General features: G+C 37.9%; 2 long non-coding RNA genes across 5 annotated transcripts; one reads left to right on the top strand and one right to left on the bottom strand.

Annotated features, from left to right (window-relative positions):
• Window positions 1-5,874: 5,874 nt before the first annotated feature.
• Window positions 5,875-16,880, bottom strand: LOC128788468 (uncharacterized). Of its 3 annotated transcripts, XR_008431107.1 has the most exons (7): window positions 16,738-16,880; window positions 14,075-14,151; window positions 13,868-13,973; window positions 6,985-7,103; window positions 6,545-6,669; window positions 6,373-6,414; window positions 5,875-6,100 (listed from the first exon to the last, which is right to left on the bottom strand). It is a non-coding gene; the product is annotated as an uncharacterized LOC128788468 (long non-coding RNA). The 3 variants fall into 3 exon arrangements; XR_008431105.1 differs by lacking the exons at window positions 5,875-6,100; window positions 6,373-6,414; window positions 6,545-6,669 and having other exon boundaries at window positions 6,781-7,103; XR_008431106.1 differs by lacking the exons at window positions 5,875-6,100; window positions 6,373-6,414; window positions 6,545-6,669; window positions 6,985-7,103 and adding an exon at window positions 13,448-13,536.
• Window positions 16,881-16,994: 114 nt separating this feature from the next.
• On the top strand, window positions 16,995-19,002 carry LOC128788412 (uncharacterized). 2 transcript variants are annotated; one of them, XR_008431063.1, is made up of 4 exons: window positions 16,995-17,083; window positions 17,474-17,506; window positions 17,627-17,705; window positions 18,701-19,002. It is a non-coding gene; the product is annotated as an uncharacterized LOC128788412 (long non-coding RNA). The 2 variants fall into 2 exon arrangements; XR_008431062.1 differs by having other exon boundaries at window positions 16,999-17,169.
• Window positions 19,003-21,928: the final 2,926 nt, after the last annotated feature.

The following is a 21,928-nucleotide window of genomic DNA, read 5'->3' as shown; positions in this document are numbered from 1 at the left end:
TCTCTCCATGAGTGCACTCAGGGCAGATGCTGGATTTTTTTTTTTTTTTGGGAGAAATATTTGGAATAGCATGGGAAGAGCACACTGGTGTCTGGAGCAAGTCCTAGGATACACCTTCCCCAACTACGACTGCCACCTTATCTTCTATGTATTGGCAGCAGCACAAACTTAGTATTTTGCAGATTTGCTTTTCTTTATTTTTTTACATATTTTTCTTTAAAAATACACTATGCCTGTTGAGAAAAAAGGTCCTTCATATGCTTTCTCTGTAGGTTCAGCAGTTAAAACTTGTCTTCGTCTTGATAAAATACTGCAATTCAAAGGTAGTCTGTGGGGAAAACAGAGCTGGGTCTTTCTATATATAGAAGCAGTTTGTGTGGCATTTGCCTATAATCAATGCCTGTTTGTCTGACCCTTGCTCCCCTTACCCAGACTTGGCACTGACACCAGAGTGAACTGAAGAGGTTTTGGACTTCTATCCTGCTCTGGGAAGTTATCATTGCTTTTCCTTAATCACATCTGCAAAAGCCTCTGCTCTGCTGATGAAATTTGATTGGCTTCTCACTAGGTGTTTTGATTAATTTTTCCTCATACTTTCTGACCTTTGCATCTCCTGACATAACCCAGAAAGTTCTGACTGGATGCCTTTCTGTGCCTTAAACCAGCAATTTGGTGTGTGTTCTCTTTGTAGTTTCAGAGGAAGGAGGAAGAAAGGGGGATGGAAAAGAGGTTAGGAGCTTTTATAATTATAAGAGCTTTTGGTAAGGCTTTAGCTAACTATTAAGTAAATATGTTTCTTATTTTAACCTCTGGAGTGCCCCAGGCCTCACAGGGATACTTCACATACATGGATTTTTGTGGTAGGATGTAGGTCATGGTGTTGCACTGATTAGCATGGACTCTGCCTTTCAAGATATGCCTCTGGGTGGGATGTTCTCCCAAGGAGTAACTGGATTAGTCACTAGGTCAAAGACTAAGTGCTTGGTCTTCGTGGTCTAGAAATTCAATACCTTGTCCCAAGCTGGAGCCACTAAGCCTAACAAATGAACCCTTTCTGAGACCTTGCCCAGCATCTACCTGTTCTGTGTTTCAGCAAGAGGCAAATTACTTCTATGCACGTGTCTGTGGTCACAGCTCTTGGACAAGGTTGCTACCAGGCCACATGGAAAACTCTAGGTTTTGTTTCAGTGTTCACTGAATTTTCTGAGATAATTCGTAAGCTAAGAAATCTCAAATCCACTAAGAACTGTGAGACAGATAAAAAAAAAAAAAAAAAAAAAAAAAGAATTTCAGTTCCAGACAGAGATCTTAATACATTTCTGGCTATACGTTTGAAGCTGTGTTTAGTGTTAAGGACATCTGCAAATGAGTACACACATGCACACACTGCACTAAGCTTCTTTTTCTCTTTTCCTACTTTCACAGTTAAGGGTTTTCTTCTCGCTCTCCTCACCCCCTTTTAATGTCTTTTAAGAGAAAGATGCAGTCAGCAAAAACCAGCATTCTGTGGCTAATGTGAATCAAGAAGGATGTGTCATGTATAATGAGACATGAATAGCTAAGGAGATTGCACAGGCTGTATCACACACATGGAATTGGATGGTGAATCCTGCTTTATATAGGTCAGCCACTTGCTAAAACATATGATCATATCCTTATTTCCAGGCTAAATGTGCAAATGGACATTTTATATCATCCTTATTCATGATAACCTTGTGGTTTATATTCTCTCTCTTTTGCATTCACGTCCCACATGTATTTGTAGACTGCTGTACTCATTCCCAGCCTTATGCCCCCTTACAGCTTTGCTCTTCTATTTAAAACTAATTTTCTTGTATAATTCATAGTCAGCCTTGTGCATAATACTCCAGACAAAGACTGAGGTGTACTTGTGAATGGCATGGTCTTCCTTCGTGAGGAGCAACTGATATGACACCTTAAAACTCCTAATTGCTTTTTTTTTTTTTTTTTTTTTTTTTCCTATCCAAATCTCTTTTTTGGCTTATTTTTATTCTATGTTGGAAAGATTTAATTCTCATTTGACATCTAGTGTAAGTAAGTGAATGACAGGTTCTCTATCAATTCAAAGGTCAGGAATAGGCATCTCATGAACATGATTAATTTAAGCATTTTCAGGTGAAATTAAATATCTCTGTCACTCTCTCGCTTAAACTCAACACCAAATATGACCTAAGTTAGAATGTAAGAGCTCAACTCTCCTCGGTCAGCTTGATCACCCACATCTCTCTGAATACCATTTCATAGGAAAAAGTTGTTCATGTGTCCCCACACGTAAAACAGAAACATTGCAGCGTTGTGGTGAGAATTCAGTGCAGTGAGAGCAACACTGCCATCTAATTCATACTGATATCACCCACGGCTCCATGAGCTGCAGGTAAAGAGTTTGACTTATCTGCACTGGGTACCTCCATCTCATAGATTGGCCAGTGCAACCAATCAGGTTGTAATGCAATTAGGTCCCTACAGTCTGTGCAATATTATATGCAAAGCTTGGCATAAGCAAAAAATAGTCAACTGGGCACGTCTGAGTGTTGTTGGTACCCTCTCAGCAATACAAACCCCTGCTTGTGACTGAGGTAATGATTACAGGTGTCCCTACAGCAGGGATATTTCTGAAATAGGTTTATTGGCCCAAAGTGTATCTCTTTGTGGAGATATTTTTGGAATTTTTTTTCCAGCACCGAGGGTCCTTTGTTCCCCTATATCTTATGAGGAGCAGCTGAGGATGCTGCAGTCATTTATCCTGGAGAAGGAGACTGAAAGGAAAACATTATGTTCTACAACTCCCTGAAAGCTGGTTGTAGTGAGGTGCAGGTCAGTCTCTTCTCCCATGTGATAAATGACAGGATGAGAGTAAAAGGCCTCGAGTTGCATCAGGTGAGGTTTAGACTGGATATTAGGAAAAATTTCTTCATGGAAAGGGATGTAAAACATTGAAATAGGCTGCCCAGGTGGTAGAGTCACCATCCCTGGAAATGTTCAACAAACGTGGTTATGGCACTTGATGAGGTTCAGAGCTCAACTTGGTGGTGCTGCTTGGAGTTGACAGTTGGAGCTGATAATCTTGAAGGTCTTTTCCAACTTTCATGACCCCATAATTCTACAATTCTATCTCTGCCCCTCTGCGTGGTTGTCACATTGTGTCCCATGAAAATACTGTAATAGGATGTAGTGACTGTCCTTCACTCTGGTAGTGTAGTGCTCATTGATTAAATTGAGTGAACAACTCTCCCTGTGCCACAGAGGTACTTTAGAAAATCAGTCATCTGTCCTGAAAGAGGAGAGAGCTTATAGCTGGGGCCTACTGAGAGTTTTTTTCTTCTTGCTCCACTCCCCACATTCCCACACCCCTTTAATGGCTGGCACAGTGCAGTCTGAAAACAGGAAAATCAGTGATAGGTGGTGTAGAATGATACATCAATTTTAGAGTCACCTATCAAGAATGGATGGTGAAGAAAGGATTTTTTGTTCTGCTTGTTGTTTATGTGTCACATACCTTAATGCAATGGTCTGCATTAATATGGAATTAATGGAGCTAAAACAACAAAATTCAATTTAACCCTACATAACAAATTAAATTATTACACCTGAATTAATATTGTCTTTCTTATATTATTACAACTTTTTATGAACATAAGAAGTCAATCTGGAAAATGGGATTTGAGAACTTGACCTTTTGCAGCAAAGCAATGCTCAAGGCTTAAACATTCATATTAACACTGTGTGCTCCTTAAATCTAAAAATAACCATTTTTCCATGTAACTACTCACCCCTTCTTATTTCTTAGAACTTAATTTTCCCTCCTTCTGTTACCACAAGGCCGCCCACCTCTTTCTATCTGTACTCCTGTCTACAAGTGCTAATGCCAAACACCATTGATTATCTCACTCCTTTAGCAAGAACATGCATTTTCATTCCCACATAATCTGAATTTGCTATTATGAATCGTTTATACAGAAATAAAGACAGGCAAAGGTTAAGGTGCTACTTTAACCTTCCTTTAAACAAATGTGAAGAGGAGGGGGTATCTGTGTGTGTGACAAATTTGAATTGTCCCAAAGGCTGAAGAATACTAAATTAAATTTTCTTTGCTCTTCAGGTTTTCATTATTTCTGTTCAAAACTAAAGTTAGTTGTGATTGTTATCAATTGTCAGCATGGAGAAGAGAAGCCTCGGAGGAGACCTTATTGCAACCTTTAAATATTCAAAAGGGTGTTACGAGAGAGACTTTTACAGAGGTTTGTAGTGACAGGAGAAGGAGCAACGGTTTTAAACTGAAAGAGGGTAGATTTAGATCAGACAAATGGAAGAAATCCTTTGCAATGAGAATTGGAAGGAGCAGGTTGCCCAAAGAAGCTCTGGATGTCTTATCCCTGGAAGTGTCCAAGGCCAGGTTGAGCACAACTTGGAGCAACCTGGGATAGTGACAGTTGTCGCTGCTGATGGCAGGAGGGCTGGAACTGGATGATCTTTAATGTCTCTTCCAACCCAGACCATTCTGTGATTCTATCAGTCTATGATTCTGCTGTTTGACACTTCTCTGGTTCTTTTTTTTTTTTTTTTTTCCATAACTCTCCCTCTTTCAACAACAAGATAATTGAAAAGTGACCTTTGGTGTGGGTTTTCTTTGTTAGTCTGTAAATGAGGTAACACTATATCTCTTTTTTCCTTATTCATTCTTTCTATATTTGTTATTTCTTTATTTCTCTCATTTAAAGTCCATTTTCCCCCTAGTTCTGTATAAAATTATCTATATTAATTCCTTGTACTTTGATACTGGCACTGGATACAGTTTTCTTTAAAACACCTGATTTCATTACAACTGCTTGAAAAGGAACTATTTCTCCAATAATTTTTGTTTTTGTGACATAATTCTAAATTGAGATAAAAATGGTCTGTAACAGTTGAAAAGGGGAAGTAGTTCAGTGGAGAGTTTGACTTCTCAATAGGAAACTGTTGTCTTGCAGTGTGAAGCCTAAGATTATATATCCATTTTTTATAAAGAAGTAAGTTTCAATTTTAACCTTCAGCTGTAAGCAGATACAAAATGGTTCTTGCAAATACATCATACAAGTTCACAAATAAAATGGTACATTATTTTCAGGCATGTATCTTTGCAATTTTACACAAGTATGAAGAAATAAATATTACCCATCTGATGGAGGGTACTTGATGTTTACAGCCTAACAAACACATTGCAAACTTTGCATTATGTCTTTATTTCCTATTTAGCACTTCAACCAAAACTGGTATCCATTGTCGTTACAGGGAGGCCACAATTACGTGTTCTGAGTCACAACAACACTTTCCACCTTCAAAGCAGTTTGTGAACGATCTGAGTGACAGTCTTGTGAAGTAAAGCAGCATAATAATTCCAGAGTTAAAATGGCTTAACTGGGGAAAAGAGATTTGAATATTGTCGCACAAGCACAGGCATTTCCAAAGACATGTCAACCTATCTATTTTGGACCATTTTTCTCAAACTAGGAGGAATCGCACTCTGGAGCTGCCTGTCTCGTGACCCAAGTGACTCATTACCAGAGCTGGGATTATGTTGTCATTAATAAGATCTGTTATAGATGGCAAAAGTTGCTTTAAATAAGAAGGATTTATGTTAAAACATGGTAAGCATATTGCATGTTTCAGGGTAAACCAGTACTCAAGAGAAAAGAAGAATGTCGAAAGAGGGAATTCAGTATAGCATAAACATGTGCAGAGAATTAATTTATTCTTTTACTAAATTTATTCAGTTAGTCTCAGGCAGGGTAGAGAGAAGAAAGCTTCATCCTTTCCTTGGAAAAATAAAAAATGCTAAATTGTCATCAAACTTTCCCTTTCAAGAGTGTTCAATGAGTTCAACTTTCATTCACTGTTCAGCTTTGAAGATTTGGGATCATGAATGATTCTGAAACCCCTCAGGTTCAGCAGTGCTGATCTGAACCAAGCAATAAGTGCAAAGTGGTGTCCTGTGAGCCACCCCCAGACATTACACAGCATGAAAGTGACTCAGACCTTCAGAAATGTCCTCATTCACCAAAGCAGTGGGAATGCAGACCTCTGTTCGCTGTGTACTTTAGGGCTGTGTGGAAAGTGAAAAATATCTAGTAACTCGGTTTTTAACTTATTTTCTTATGATATTCTTACGATTTTCTCACTGTACTCTGCAATCTACACATTACTATAATATTTCTATGCCCCACTGTAGTGTAATCCATAAAAGAATAAGTGCTTGATCATGCTCCAATTCATAATCAATTGAGTAACTTAATTGGATAGCTGCACTAAAAGTATCATGAGCAGCAAGTCAAGGGAGGTGGTTCCCCTCCTCTACTCCTTTCTTGTGAAACTCACCTGAAGGGCTGTGTCCAGCTCTGGGCCCCCAACACCAGCAACCTGTTGGCACAAGTATTGAGAAGAGCCACTAAGTTGATCAGCTCTCCTATGAAGACAGGCTGAGAGAGTTGGGGTTGTTCAGAAATGGAAAATGGAGCTGTTTTTTCACCAGCACATGAAAAAAACTCACCTCTGCCTTCCCAGGTTCTCTGAAAATTTGCAGTCCCAATCCTTATCTCAAATCAATGATAAAAGTCTGAATTCAATCAGAATTTAGACTCTTCACACTGCAGGTCAGCAAGAAGGTGCTGGTGTCTGGGGAGAGATGTTCTTTTTGAGGTCCTATATAAGCTCTTTCATACAGCCATTGGTCTGTTGAAAATACACTACGTACACCTTTCATCACTCTCAGGGAATGCAAAACTATTTACAATACAATAAAATATTTTATTCATTTTTTATCATTTCCCTGCACAGCAGTGGCCACACAGAAGGTGTCATGTGACATAATAAGGAGCCTGCAGTTAGGTAGCAGGGGGAAAAGGATTTGACATGGTAAGAAGGGGACAAGGTTTGTTCTCAAACTGTTTTGTTACATCTCTGTTGCCCAGCAAAGCTGGGTTTTCTTACTCGGTTCTACTTCATAGCTGAAAGTTTAGAAGCTGGAAATTTCATCAGAGAATTCATCAGATGAGATGTGGCAGCAGGTTCACCTTGCATCAGACTGGGATCTCCTCGCAGGATTCTGCCTACAGGAAGAGAGCAGTAACACAACAGTACCTCACTAAGGAGGAGAAACAACTTGGCCTGGGATTTAAATCTTATCAGAAACATTTTACCTCAAAAGCATATTTCCATGAGTTTTTTTCCTGATATTTTCACTCATCCAAATTCTTCACCCTCTTGTGTGAGTTTTATGACACTTCCATTATTCAGGACTTATTGAATTTTGTATATAACCTAGAATGGATTCTTTGGAGTTTTCTCTCTTTTTTTAATGAACCTTAACTAAATGTTTGGGCAAAAAAAAATTATCCTAGGATCAAGGGCATGTGGCTGTGAAAACCACCAGGGCTCTGAGAAAAGTTCTGTTGATGTTGTTTGATAAAGAAAGCTGCTGCCATTCGTCTAAATCAGATCTACTCCCTTGCAGAGCTGCAAGTGGGCATCTGAAACCTGTTAACATCAGCTGTTGCTGGGTTGGTGTTTTCATTTTTATTAGAAGTGGAATCTTTAGGTCATGACCTGCGGTTTCTAGAAGTCATTTCAAAAAGTTTTATACTTGAATGTATAGGCAGGTCAGGACTGGAGGTGAAATTTGGAAGAGGAATCAGATCTGCTGGTGTCATATATAGGTTATTGGGAGTGATGCCTGACTCTACAGCATCATAAGGATCAATGCTTTTGCAAGGAAATGCAGACACAGGCTGGGCTTGGCTGCAGCAACCCAACTCCAATGCCAGCTATACTTGTCTCCAAAAGCTAAACTCAAATGACTCATCCGACATACTACATGAAATAGGGAATGTTCTGAATCTGTATTGTACTTGAAAAAATTCCTATTAAAAGTATGTCCTTACATACTTAGCTTGTGTGTGTGCAACATATTTTCATCTTAAGGCACTCTACTGCAAGAATTCAGGAGTAACCATAGAATTATAGAATGTTAAGGGTTTGGAAAGGACCTTGGAGATCAAGGAGTCTTGTGCAGGGCCAGGAGCTGGAGTTTGATGATCTTTGTATATCTCTTCAATCTCAGGATATTCTATGATTACACGGTTTCATGATTCTATGGTATTGTGAATTCTGCATTTTCATAGTCACCTACAATTTATCTAAGTCACCCAACAGACAAAGATGAACACTGGATGTTCATCTCCCCACCCTGTGAAGGGAGCCCCCTCACCTCTGCAACAGCCCTGGGTGCAAGAGCAGATTAGTCACAAAGTTTTCTTACATTGGCATAACCTCCTTTTTTAACATTCTGAAAAATTTGAATCAGGTTTTAGCTTAGAATTCTCTGCTTAATTATTTTTATATTGCAATTCAACTTTTTAATTTGTTCTGCTTTAAACATAATACTTTTTTAGTAATAAGGAAGGCATCTGAAGAGGTTTGGCTGGAGATTTTCATTTAAAAAAATTGGAATGTTGAAAAAAAGATATAAAAATCTCACCAGCTTTGAAAGCCAGGCAGAAAGTGGAAAAATAATCTTTCCAAAATTTTGTAGATTAGAAACTCATAACAGTGAAATATATCTCAGAACCGTCTTTCATTTCCCAATAATTTTCTATAAAAATATATCAGGTCATGGAAAGAACTGCAATAGAGTTCCATGCCTTTGTCCCACTGAGATCTTGAAAGGACCTGCAGTTTGTAGATGTAGGAGTTGGAGGAAGGAGATTTCACTCTTATATAAACTCCTGCTACTTCTTAACAACCCTAAAATAAAATGATGCCTCTACTACTGTTTCCTCATTCTTATTGAGTAATTCCTTTAGAACCTTCTGTATGAATCTCACATTCTTTGTAGCGACAATCCTCCAGACCATTTAAATACAATATTTTTTTTCTTTTTTAAGTAGCTTTGAAAAGGTCAGTTGTTTTGAAAAATCTGTACAGATATGTTCCCAGTTTGAAACTAATGTATATTATGTAGCTTTGTCTCTGGGTGATTTCAGTTTTTTCTCTACATGTGATGCTCAGATACTGATTTTTAGAAGAAAGTTAATAATGCAAATTGACAAAGTGAACTTTGTATTTTTCATTTGAACAGCAGGAATATTCATGCTTCACTTGACATGAAATAAAGGAATAAGGTGTTTTAGCACAACATCATGAATACTTTTTTAGACTGAGGATTTCAGGTTTGTGTTCAAAGCAACACTTTTAGCCATTATTATTTTAAGAGCTGAAAACCAATTCCTTACATGCCATATCTATCCCTTCAGGGTTACATTAAATTATTATTTATTTGTTTATGATATTGAAAGACTAGCAACAAAGCCAGGTAATGGATAAGGCTTTTATCTAGTCAGGAAAAATGCAAAGGAGGTGCTTTTCCTGAACGATTTGAAACCACAAATTTGTAAAACAAAGGTATTTTTCAAGTTATGTAGTAATGATTGTGTTATTTCATAAAAAAATTGCTGTAACTGAGTTTCAGAGATATTCAGACCCCATATCATGCTTAAAGATTGTTAGTCTTTTAATCACACAAAATAGATGATGATGAATGCTTGCTTCTTCAAGACTCAATGATGTCATAATATTTGTCACATGCCAAGTGATCATAAAGAGGTTTATTAAAGACCAACTCTTATTTGATACTTCTAAATCTGAAAAAATCCCCAAACCAATCAAGCAAAAGGACCCTCTTTTCCCATGTATTTAATATCATCTGTTAAAATAAAGAAGTATTAGAAAATGGCTCCTTTATCAAATATATACATTAGAATATAATAAGGAAACGCAGAATATTTATAACTTCACCATGGGATTTTCAGCTATTTTTCAAGCCTCCTTTCCTATGTGGTGCTCAGGGGAACCAAGCTGAAGGGAATTCACCATGAGAGTGTGTTACTGGGATTTCTCTCACTGTTACCTCTGCACAGGGAGGACAAGCCCAGTTTTCCACTATGATGGCTGTGGCATCTTCACCTCTACAGATGTTTGTGGTTGCTTGGGAAGGCAGAGTTTAGGAAGTCTGAAAGCTTTGTTTGCTTTTCATCACCCCGATGAACACACCTCATCAGAGGAAAGAGAGTGAAATTGAGCTGGTGTAATGAATTCACTGTGTGTTAGCAGTTGGGGTTGGAATCTGAGGCTACAAGAGCAGAAGATGAAATTTTTATTTTTTCTTCAGTTAGCACTGAAGGTTTGTCCCTAGAAGGTGCTGACTCATCTGGGAGAGACCCAGCAAAGCACTTACATATATGTTTAAGACACTTTAGGAACAGAACAGGTCTGCTCAAGACCTTGTGTGTTTAAATCCTAAATCCTATACCTAGAAGCCATAAAACACTTAGGTTCACCATTCATCAGTGAAAACCAAACAACACACTCTGCAGAAAATTATTTCACTCTCCAATTAACATGAATGATTGACATCAGGGCTTTTGACTCCCACAGCAAACTATATGATCTGTTATAATCAAATAAGTTATCATTAACCAAGTTATGTGATTTCTACAGACATGTTATTTCTGCAGTCATGTTATTTCTGCAGTCATTTCAGGCACATGAACTGAGACATTTTCATCTTATGGATGATAGAAGAGTTGATCTGTCCTTTAGAAGGGACTTTAAAAAGAGCACTGAAAAGCTGTTATTACTCACGATACCCCTTGTGCACACAGAAACCAGATTAATTTACCAAGAACACGACACTGACAGCTCCCAGTGTATACTAGCTTCAGTTGGATTTACTTTGCTAGTTTTATTCTCTGTTTCTATGGAGTTTCTGTAACAGACCAAGCTAACTGCAATGAGAGTGATGGACATGGACATCTCATGAAGTTTTTTCCTCAGGTCTGAAGCCTGGTGGCTTCTTTACAGAAGGAAGGAACCAGACTCAGGTGTGTTCCCTCAAGCTACTGAAAAGTGAGACCATCATTTAAGAGGCCTTTGTGTGGCATCTAAATAAATAGCATATATGGTTGTATCAACATTTCACACTATTATGAGTCAAATCACTTTAATGTAAGATTAGCTCCTGATACTTAGTATCCTAAACCTTTAATAGACTTACAGTTTTGAAATTGAAAAGATCAAAGCAGTCATAAGCAGTGTCTATAATACATAGTTTGGAAAGACTGGAATCTTTCTAGTATATATTTTTCTTTATTTGTTAATCTGCAGGGAAGGAGCAACACTCTGTAATAACAGAGGGAAACAAGATTTAGCTACACAATATGGCATTCATAAGTCAGTTCCAGCCTATTCCCTCCCCTTTCTTCTCAGACACTCATAACTTTCTCAAAATAAATTTGAGGGGCTGGGACTATCCATGCTTGGATTCAACTGAAAGGCAAATGTTTGGAGTTTTATATTATTTTTTTTTTTGTGTTTAAATGATTGAGTGTGAATTAGTCAAGAGTGAACCTAACACATTTTTTCTTGTATGTTTCAATTAAAAATGTAATTAGGACAAATAAAAAAATGATTAACAATCAAACCTTGAAACACAGACCTGTGAACATGCCCACATGCATTTATATTAGGGAGCAGTCTTATTTGTTTTGAAGGCTTCACGTGGCTGTAGTTTTATGCAGAAAGTTGAGGATGTGCTCAGGTATTTTAAAATTGAGGACTATTCTTTGCTTTTCATGTAGTAACCTAATTATCAAGTGAAATGTGCAGGAAAATGCTGAAGGAATATGAAAAGCATAGGTTTATTTCCTAGATATTTTTATTAAAACACATGCAAAGGAAATTTTATTTCCCTTTTTTAAAAAATATTTTGTTTTATTTTATTTCCATTTCCCAGTTGTTCTTTTATTAACTTAATCTCACTTTAATCTATATATTTCCAAATTTAAGCAGCTGAAAGACTGGAAGCACTGAAACAATTTTCCTCAAGTCTCAATGAGATCTACAAAAGAAATCAAGTTTAAAGGAAACCAGACGACTGAGTCTAAAATCATATATGCCTGAACTCATCACTTGCATCCAATTTAGGAGAAACACAACAGCTGCATCCTAAACATTTCAGTATTTCCCATAGTCTGAGATAGTTTAAAATGGCAGCAGTTTGAATAGGAAGCATGACAGGAATTTGTAAAAGGTGTTGCTGTTCATATTATTTTTTGTTGTGTGAACTGACAAAATGAGTGGTAAAAGAGTTAATTCTGAAAGTTTAATCTGAAGTGCTACAATTTCTATCTTCTCAGTGATAGATATTCCAACATTTTTTTTCAGGAAACAGAATTACAAAGGTTTTTAATTTTTTTTTTACATCTAGCAAATCAGTATGAAACTATGGCATTCTATGATTTTTGTGCAGAAGTAGGAGAGGGATATATCTATTTTGCACTGGATGTAGATATGCTGATCAACATTCTTATCATCAGCACCACTTCCTGAAGCTGTAGGTCTGATAGCAGAAGCTCATTACAGAGCATTTTTTTGGTGTTTGATAAATGTGAAAAAAATCCTTGTGTTTGCCTTAAAACATGCCCATGTTTATGACTTTCAGAGCATCAGATTTCAATCTTAACTCCCATATTTTAATGCCACAACTTATATTCAGATTACTTTATCCATTTTTATCAGTTTTGACCAGTGAATTAGTATACTGGCAGAGTCCAAAGTTTTATCCCAGTTTAGTGTTTTAGTTTTTGTTTTTGTTTTTGTTTTTTTTAACATATTTTAACAAGTGAGTTTCAGGATCCAGTCTACAAATTCTGATTGATTTGGCACAATGACAGATTCTGATTACTTTTTTTTTCTCTCTCCTTGTCACAGAATCTGTCTTTCATGACTTGTCAAGCAGCCTCTGATTAATTTGGCCTGGTGATTCATGGGGCAGAATTCAGCCTATTTCTTTTGCGTTTCCCAGGATGTTTTTGGCAATTTACTGTTCACACTCCAGTATCCTGGCACTGCTCACTGGCAGAGCCCAAAACTCCTCAGCCATGGCTGGGGACTTGTGTACAACTCGATTCTGCTGTGAGCATTTCTAACCAATGTGTAACTCCCTCTGCTTGTCAAGATCTTTGCAAAATATTTTCCTCTTAACCATTTTGATGTTGCTTTGTTTACCTAACAGAGGATGCACCCTAGAATTGAAAAGGCAACTCAACAGATCATCAGTATTTAACACGAGGTGACCCCATACTGCTGCACTTGTGGTCAACAGTGATGAAGGTAGTGATTTTGACAGGAAAACTAACATTGAAATGACATGGATATTTGACTGTGTACATGAATTCCAAGAACACAGGACTTAGAGAAATGGAAAATGCCTATTTTATCTGTTTATCTAGCTTTTCCCCCAAAATGCATTATAGTCATTAGGCAGGAAAAGAAGAGGACGGCAAATTTGATTATACCCTAGATTTCAGTTAACCATGTACAACTAGAATTTGCCAAGTCTTCTTTATTCATCAGCATCTGTAGATGCAATGAGCACAGAGTTGTCCTTCTTTTCCCCCACCTGACTGTTTGGGACAATTCCTGGATCTGCAAATTGACCAATGAAGTTGATGTGTCTGGTAAGGGTAAGTAGAATCTAACAGGTTCTTTAACCTATCATCTAATCAGCAATGGAAAAGTATCTTACAACCTTTCAAAATGAAAGAATGTTTAAAATGAGGTCTTGGCATAAATGTCATTAACCCAGCTCGGGTTCATGTCCCAACCCTGGCAGCTTATCCTCAACACCTGGCCTTTTCCTCTGGGCTGCTCTCAATCCATTCTCTGCCCAGCCTGTGTTTGAGCTTGGGATTGCCCCACCCCAGGTTCAGGACATTGCACTTGGCCTTGTTGGCCTTCATTAGCTTCATGGTCCCACCTCTCAAGCCTGTCCAGGTCCCTCTGGATGACATCCCTTCCCTCCAGTGTGTCAACCACACAGTTTGGTGTCATCTGCAAAGCTGCTGAGAGTGCGCTCAATCCCACTGTCCATGTTGCAAAAAAAGGTGTTAAACAGCACCCTGCCCAAGATGGATCCCTGAGGACCACCACTGAGGAATACCACTGAGGATCCCCAAACACTCACTGTAATAAATAGGGGTGGTATTTGAAGGTCCTATTCAAATCTTCAATGTCCTAGATCACTCCTGTCACAGCATTTTCCTGTGAAAACAAAATGATTGATATTAGTGTACTTATTTTAATTTTTGTCTTCAGCTCAGGCTATTTTAGATGTTTCCTGTACTTTGTGCCACCTCAAGAAATCTTGGCCAAGAGTACTACAGCAAGTGGGTTGCTGACCATGGTGGGTGTTAGACAGCCAAGTCTGGTATGGGAAGGCTACTTTAAATATGGTCAAGCAAAGAGCATAACCCATGAACTCATCCCACTGCCCAAAATGGAACAGAAGATGAGTGAACCTTTGAAGTGAAAGGTGAGCAAACCTACTACACTGCTCTATGATCTTTAAACCATTTCCCTTTCCTGCCATGAAAGAGCTCTCTGAAGTGCATCTGCTTCACTTCCCTCTGCTTTGCTCTACACACGACAACTATTTCTCTGCTTTGCCCTTCCAAAAGAAACATATTTGCTCATTAAGAAAAGGAAGTAGTAGCAAAATTAATTTCCCTTCCTGAATTTTATGTCCAGGCGGTGGTCTGCAGCGATGTGCCTCTTGGGCATGGGTTATTCCATTTGGCTGATGTCATGCCCCAGGGTGATTCAGGCTTCCTACCATGAGTCTCCATGAGAGCTTTTCTTTCCCCACTGACTACAAGGGGAACCATCAGCAATCAGGATCCTGATCAAGGTGACTCAGTGGTTGGGAAACCCAAAGGAGCTGAATCATAGCCTGAGAGTTACTGAATAGATTATGAGCACAGTGCTGCTTTTTAGGATTCAGCCTTGTACTTCCTCTCAACCAAGCTGAACAAGGGCTGAATGCAGTGTTCATTTTGCAGATATCCAGGGACATCACCCATGTTCCTAGACATGAAATATGATTAAAAAATAAAACAAAACAAAACAAAACAAAAATTATTAAAAAAAACAACTTCAAACTACCCCATTCCTGAAGCAAGCTAAGGCCTCAGTCCTGTGCTGGGTAGGATCTCTTTTGAAATGCAATTTGCCAAATGAGATTTTGATAAATGACAATTCTACCATGCAAGGAAATAATAAGCCACATCATTGTTCTAACATTCTTTAACAATCTTCTTGCTCTGGTTCTGCAGTATACAGTGTTTCAGGGCAATATACTGTGTCTTCTTTAAAGCAGGAGGGTTTGACAGTTATTTTGAGAATGGACATCATAATATGAATTGTATAAGCATGTACAGGAGCATTTAAAACTAGCAGCATCTGAATATAACTTTGCAAAGTTAAATTACTGTAATGTCAGGAGGATAAGAAATGTGTTCAGTGTTATGAAAAGAAAAGATATCCTTGTGCCATATACAGTGCTTATCATTTAATGACATAACAGTGTTTTGCTGTTAGACAAGCGATCAAATTTTTTTAATGTAAATAACCTTGTCTTAAATCTATTCCACTCTGATCACTGTGTGACTGTAAAAAACCCACAGTACAGCATAATTTTTAAATGGTTTTCAGTCTAGTGGAATAGGTGTCAGTTGTGGGTGTCTTTCAGATGCTGGAGGTTTTAATCTGAGCAAAAGAGATCAATGCACAGAACAGGAAGGAAAAGTCATTGCAAGAGTCTTTAAGAAGTTTTAGGCTTCTCTTCCCCTCCCAGCCCTTTCACTCCCCTGTGATCTTAAAAACAAACCGTTGCCCTTGGCAGTGCTGTTTATATGTTACAGAGGTTTTCTTCACATTGAGGTAAGAATTAAACCAGAACTATGTATCAGAGCTGTTTGAGGTCTTCCTCCAAAGCTCCCTGAAACCCATGTAAAGGCTTCTGGGTTTTGTTTGGTTTTAATTTTTTCAGCAAGCCATCTATATGTTCTCAATACTGAGCAGTCCTCAGATTCCTTCTGCTATTTACTTTAAAGTTTTGCTCATTCCAGCCTTTTTCTGTGGCCCGGACAGTTGGGTTGAAGGGCTATAGAAGTCACATGTCCTGAGACAGAGCCACAGAAACTGGAGGTTTTGCTCCATCCAAAACCAGAACAGTTTTCTATCAGTAGAAAGTATCATCCTACTACAGTGCTTAGTAAGAGAAGCTCAAATCTAATGTGACATCTCATTTGGTATGAATGACTCTGTCTGCATTTCTCAGGGCATGTGAGACCAGATTTCAACCCCTGGTGTCTCCTGGACATAGTCATTTGGTTTTATTGTGATAATACTGAGAGGCTCTTTAGAAATCAGTGCCTCACACTAAAAAAACAGAGAGGCTCAGAGAGATTGCAGCCTAAATTGACCCGGCAGGTGTAGGAGGGCTGGGGGGAATAGATGCCAAAAGAGGTGAAATAACCACCCTGCAAGGCAGGTCCATAGAAGATGGATAGAACAAGAGGAAATGGCCTCAAGTTGCGCCAGTGGTTTGGATTAAATATTAGGAAAAATTTCTTCCCTACAAAGGTTGCCAGGCATTGTAACAACTCTCCAGGGAACTGTAGGGGTCACAGCCCCTGAAGGCATTAAAAATGCAGATAAATGTGGCACTTAAGAACACGGTGTACTTGGAAGTGGTAGGCTAATGGTTTGACTCTATCTTAGAGGAATTGTTCAACCTAAACAATTATATAATTCTGCAGTTCTAAGACATGGAACTGAAATTCAGACCTTGCAGCTGTGATTATGTTCATGCAACACTCCCCAGTTGCAAGTTAAGGCCTCCACTGCCAAATACAAGGGTGGGGCAGGAGGCAGAAAATACTAAATAGTGTATGTGTGTTGCTTGGACTGTGAGATTGACCATGGATCATAACAGGTGGGGCTGGAGTGGTGATCCTGATTCCATTGCTCTGTCTCAAGGTGCTCAAATCTGCCGTTGTGTCACAATGGTGACTTTGGGACAGCCTTCGTGCCAGTGCTGTGGGAGCAACCCCAAACCCAGCAAGTCACTCACACAAGCCCCGAAAATAAACCATCATCTTTAGTCTTCTTAGAAGAAACTCTTGAAGATAAGGTATGGAAGGCTTTCATGACTACTCACAAAGGAGATTGAGTGAATGCAGGAATATTCTATAGAATGAAAACAACCCCTATCCAAATGTCAGTGAGCGTTTGCTTGACTCTATGTTCCCTAAACATAATTTTGCAGTTTCAAATCCTTTGAAGCTCAATTTTTCTGCCCTTTTTGGTGCTAAGATGGGAAACATTTTGATGGACTGTTTGTTCTCTAAGAACAAGTTTCTTTTCTGTTTTTTTTATTTATTTTGTTTCATGTTTGGTTATAAAATGATTCATAACTATACTAACACCCACAGACAGTGTCTCTAAAAATGATTTAAACTAAATGTACTGCATTTTGCACCTTTTTCCATTGTTCTGAAGAACTGCATTTGTTCTCATTTAGCTTTAACAGAGATCAGATTGAGCTGGAACTTGGGTAAGAGAGGTGATAAGTTTGCAGATAATAATGCATCTCATCAGTCATGAATTGCACAAATTAATCTTCAGATAGGGGTATGTCATTCAAGAACTCACATGCTAGCACTTTAATTTTCAGAAGCTAGTTTCTATTAGGCAGATGGACTGAGAATGAATAACAGCATTTCCCATTAGAGGAGGGAAAGAGAAAAATCAAGGTAAGTTCAAAAACATTAAGAAAATGAATTAATAATTTTCCTTAACTCATCTTGTAATGAGAAAAAGAGCAAGACCTTAAATGAATTAAGACCAAGTCTGCTTTGTTTAATAAGTGTTTTCTCTCTGTTTAGAACAAAAGATGTGTATGGAAAAAGATAACAAACAAAATATGTATTTTACAGGAAAAAAAGTTGAGAAAAGGAAAGATCTATTTAAAGGAATACTTTGAAAAGGGCTAAAAGAAATTCTGTGAAAACCACTGCCAATTTTTTTTTCTTTTTCCTTTTATGAAATTTGAATATTTCATTTTTTCTGACCCATGTCGGTAAAAAGCTGGGTTTTCTTTCCTGTAAGAAACTGGACCAGAAGGGCCTTTTCTCTGTGAGTGGTTTGATTTGCATAGGGAAAGAACGTGGCTGCCAGACACAGGCCACAAACTGGTCACTGTTTTCATTCTGTACTCAGATATTTTAGTGTTTCAGAGCATAAATTGGTCACCATGTCTGTCTAGAAAATTCCATGTCCACACCATGGGGTGCCCCGGCAAAGTGCAACTCTCTGTTCATGGGGAACCGACCCTTTGGGCGGTGTTGGAGCAATCCCAGCTCAGCCCAGCCATGCTGCTTCACACTCTGCCCTGAACAAACAATAAGATAATAAAGATTCCCCACAGGCTCAAATTTCTGGGAAGAAAAAGATCTGGGTCACATCCTCACTTGGGATAATCTGGTTTCCAAGAGCAGATATCACTGAACTACACCAGTTTATGTCAAGTCATTTGATGTAACAGCCTTCCACAGGCTTTCTTTGTCATCAAGGGCTTGTTCAATTGCTAGACAAAGCTCTGTAGGTCATAATGGTGATAGTACTTTGTAATATTGTTCTTTGCAGTTATCATTTGAAAGCATTTTTAATGTATTTATTATGTTTAAAAAAATATATGAGGAAGCAACCCAGAGGCAGCTCAAAATTATTACAAGCTGTTGTTTTGCAGGTGAATAAAGGAAAAAGAATCCATTTTGCCTAAGGTTACTGTGAGTCAGGAAAAAAAAAAAAAAGAGGATTAAGCTCAAGGTGATATGACTACTAATCTTTGGCTTTAATAACTGAACTGCAGCAGGTCCCACCTGGGCTCAGGGTTCTTGCTTGTCATTTAGACAAGTAATTGAATAAAAGCTAAAGCAAAGAATCAATCCTCATTCTTGTTACATTTAGGGGGATTTCTTATCATGGATCTAAATGTGACATAAAACCTTAATGAATCTCATCAGCAGTAGGATATGTTCTACATGCTGATTCCTGACCACGACAAAAAACTTTGGCCTTGATCTGTCAAAATAAAAGAATAAATTCATAAGCATACAAAACTTGTTGTTGTTTGTTTTTGTGCACTTACTGTTGTATATATTTGTGTTTGCAGCAACAGAGGTTCAGGACTTTAGAATGAATTTATTCCTCTCCTGCAATATTGTCCAGATACTCAGGGGCAGAGGAGTTCTGCTGTCATGCTTCGTTTAAAAATAATTTACATACTTACAGAAATTTTATCTTAGCACATGAAAATACTGACTTTTGCCATGCTATCCCATGTTTTTATCTGTGATTGCTCTGATCATCTTAGCTTTCTGTACTATCTGTGGAAATATGTGACAAACTCTCAATTTTTGTTATAATTTCCTTAAAAATCCCCTGCGGCTAATCTGTAATTTGTTTTCTTGCTCTTCATGTATTTTCTACGACTTCTTTTTCTACAGTTGTTTAAGGGTTTTTAAATTTTGCTTTCTATTTTTGAAGGTTTAGCATGGGGCTTTCTTAAGACAAACACACTGATAACACCCCAATTCCTGATGCCTAATAGCAGTTAATGTCTTAATTAAAAATGGTCCTGTATACCTTGGACTGACATTTTGCCTCAGAAATATTTTCACATTATCCCACAGAAATATTTTTATACCAAATATACTGAATAGTAACTAATTTTTGCTGAATAATGATACATTTCTGAAATAAGTCACTAGGAAAAACTAAATGTTTTTACCTAAGTTCAGTGAAACTGAAATTTTTGTATGTTTTCCTCTTCTCACTAGAAACTGACTTTGAACAACTTTTGAACAGTATTTGGTCTTGCTTGAGAAATAAGAAAATTACAAAATTCATTAGTCCTATATGTAAGGATTGGATTACTTTTTCCTTTACCATATTAAAAATGTAATCTTAGTAAAGACTCTAAGGAGAGGTTTATACATTAATAGTTACTTTCTGTTTTGTTTCCTTTACTTGTTATCTCATAAAACTTTACAGTCTTTAGGAACTGCATATATATGTTTGAATAAAGAAAAAGCACTAATCTTCCTGATTTATCACCAGTTCTAAAGCGTGACTCTTACAAAAACCTTTTTTTTTTTTTTTTTTTTTTAATAAAGGATCAGAATCCTCCTACTTTCTTTTATTTCTGCTCTCCCCTATCTCCCTGCAATTTTTTCAGGCCCCTGCTGTGTAAGTCTGCTTTGTTTTAGCGAATATTTGAGTGTTCATGGGAGTATGAACTGCCTGAGTGTTCTGGCCATCCCCTCTATGGATATCTACTCCCAAATTATTCTTCCAGTGTAGACCAAGAAGACAAATGAGCTGTCCTACTGCTTAGTCAATGTTGCTTTTTTAAAAATTTAGCCTCTAAATGAAGTTAGATGAACCAAGTCCTAAAAACATCCATTTCCCTTTGCTGGTTGTAAAAGGTGCCCAGGGGGACCAGCACAGTGTTCATGTGCACACACAGTCATATCCCCCTCAACTGCTTCTTCCTGTTGTGGTAGAGATAAAGCTTATCAGACAGAAAGCCACTTCCATGCACCACCACTTTGAGCTGATGGGAGATTCTCACCTGTAGGGACGTCATCAGCTGTGGCCAGAATTTTCTTTATGTCATGGCAGGTTATTAGGCTGGTGGCTGACTTCAAACCTGGGTTTTTTTGGTTTTTTTTTTCCCAGTGACTTCAAGTGAGATTTAGATCAAATGCCTTGAGCTCCTTGTTGTCTGAGATGTTTTGCTGAACAGAGAAAATCAATCCCTTTAACATACAAAATGCCTAATTGTCAGGATATGCATGGCCAGGCTAGGAGGGGGTTTGAGCATGCTGGTCTAGTGGAAGCTGTCCTTGCCCATGGCAGGAGATTGGAAGTAGATGATCTCTAAGGTCTCTTCCAACCCAAACCCTTCTGTGATTTTCTGATTCTATAGCTGAAGAAATACTATGTGCTATCTGTTAGGGTTTACTCACAAAATGATGTGATGAACTCATGAGTAAACTTCCTGAAATTAAAAGATAAAGAGTTAAACCAAATTTCCTATGGTACATGTTTGAGATGATGGTGTTTCAGGCCTTGCTTTGCATTTTTTAGTGAAAGACACTACAGAAACTTGTGTTGCTGAGCAGCAGAGAAAACAAACTTGATTCAGCTAAATAAGAAACAGTCTGAGCACTTCAGTGTTTACAGGGAATGCAGAGGAGCCATTTCAAGATCACGCATGGTTCACATTGGTAGATATTTGGTAACTAACCAGAAGAATTGTGTTAAGAATTACCCAAATCCTGTTTTAGCCAACCTAGAAATAGAATACATCCTGCAAAACAGAGCAGTTACAATCCTATCCTTTGTGTATTTGATTCAGGCACACCAATGTTATAAACCATAGGCTGATAAATGGACCTCAAATATCGGTAAAAGAACAGAGTTTTCAACCATGCAGAACACAGAAACAAATTGTTGAACTTATTTAATTCTAAAGGCCTTTTCCATAATTTTTGCTCATGCAAAAGACTCCTGAGGCAACAAGACAGCTTACCTGCCAGCTTTGACATTTCTATAACCAAAGCAATATTTCAGAATCCTCATGCTATAAATCTGATGTGGACTTGAATTTCCCGAAAGTAATAAATGATCCAATTAGAAAACAAACAAAAAGGTGAGAATAATTACGCTGTTTATTCTTCCATGATGATAAGGTGAGCTTGACAAGACAGAATGCTTTTCCTAAACCCAGAGTTTCTGTGTGCTTGCAATTGATCTTAGGAGTTAAAGATTCTGTTTGCATTTTTAACGCACTGAGGTAAAATGTATTGCCTTGATAGAGATGTTAAGAAGCAGTTTGCTTACAGTATCTCTTACCCTTCATTTTCTATTCCTCTCACTTATTGCAGAATTTCAAAGGCATTTGGGGATG

The sequence above is a fragment of the Vidua chalybeata genome, chromosome 5 (genome assembly GCF_026979565.1).
Source record: "Vidua chalybeata isolate OUT-0048 chromosome 5, bVidCha1 merged haplotype, whole genome shotgun sequence".
Classification (NCBI taxonomy): Eukaryota; Metazoa; Chordata; class Aves; order Passeriformes; family Viduidae; genus Vidua; species Vidua chalybeata.
This window is presented reverse-complemented; position numbering and strand designations above follow the sequence as displayed.